This window comes from Arachis ipaensis, chromosome B10 (assembly GCF_000816755.2).
Source record: "Arachis ipaensis cultivar K30076 chromosome B10, Araip1.1, whole genome shotgun sequence".
NCBI classification, from domain to species: Eukaryota; Viridiplantae; Streptophyta; class Magnoliopsida; order Fabales; family Fabaceae; genus Arachis; species Arachis ipaensis.
The window spans coordinates 23,485,929-23,487,241 of NC_029794.2; positions in this window are offsets into that span (position 1 = coordinate 23,485,929).

The window sequence follows — 1,313 nt, forward strand, 5'->3', positions numbered from 1 at the left end:
ATTCAGAAAAAAATTATACAAACTAAAATTAAAAGATAATATATTTACTGTACTATATTAATTTTTAAACTCTTGCCAGCAGTATAAAGACCCATTCAAAATCCGATGTAATACGCTCGATTTAATTTGCCTTGTGCATTTTTATGTAAAAATCTAATATCAGTATTCCAATAAGTATAAAGAACATCCTACACAACTTCTTCTATCCATTGTAGTTTGACACTGTTTATATGGACTTCTTCCAACAAATTTTTTAGTAAAGTAGCACATCAAGTCCAATAAAAATTTAAAAGAACAAACTGATATTTACATTGAATAATTAATACAAATAAAAGAAGTTGTAAGTTGATATGTATTAAAATTTTTAAATTTAAAACGAATTTTTAATCAACCAAAGAATTAAATGTTCTTCTATAACTTACTTCAAACTTTTTCTACACAAATTTTCTAATAGTATTAGGTAATTTTTCTACAAAGGTCATGATTGAAAATAATGTCATTTAATAATGTCCAAAATCGTATGAGTTGAGGTAGGTAAATTAAATTCAAAACTAGTTAGTATGTATAGATGTAAGTGTTACATAAATTATATTTTTTTTATTAATGTAATATTATTAGTAATTAATTATAATAGGAGTACATAAGGAGTACGTAAAGTTAATCACAAAATATTTGTTGTTCTATTTTTCTGTTTTCATTCTTTTAAAATTTTTAATATAAAAATAAATTGAAAAATATAGTTTATATTTCGATGGTAATTAATTATATTTTTTGATGCTGTTTCAATGTAGTTTATATTTTTAAGTATTAAAATATTTAATTTAATTTTATATATTTTGATTTTGTTTATTTAGTTGTTAGATTGACTTTTATATTAGTAAATTTAGAATTTTTTCTTATTTTAACCTAATAAAAGATTATAAATATGTATTAAACTATTGTAGCCATCATAGAAAAATCAAAAGAGTATTAGAGCACTTTTTAGTTTCGCAATGAAACTATGGTATAAATAAGTGAGGTTGAGTTAGCTCCTTTCTTATTATATCAAAAAATTGAGTAGAAGGTTGAGTGATTCCCTTTTATTGAATTTTCAAACGATAGTGTTTACAAGTTAGGTTGAATGAGTCATTTTTTTGTTACATAAAAAAATTGGATAAAAATAGAATATTTTTTTGTATTCAATTACAATCTTTATTTTTGTTTTCTACTTTGTATTTTCAATTTCAATTTTTATGTTTTTGTTTATTGTGTCTTTATCTTTTTGTTTATCATTAGTTTTTTTTTTAATCAAAATTTGTTAAAGATATAATCAT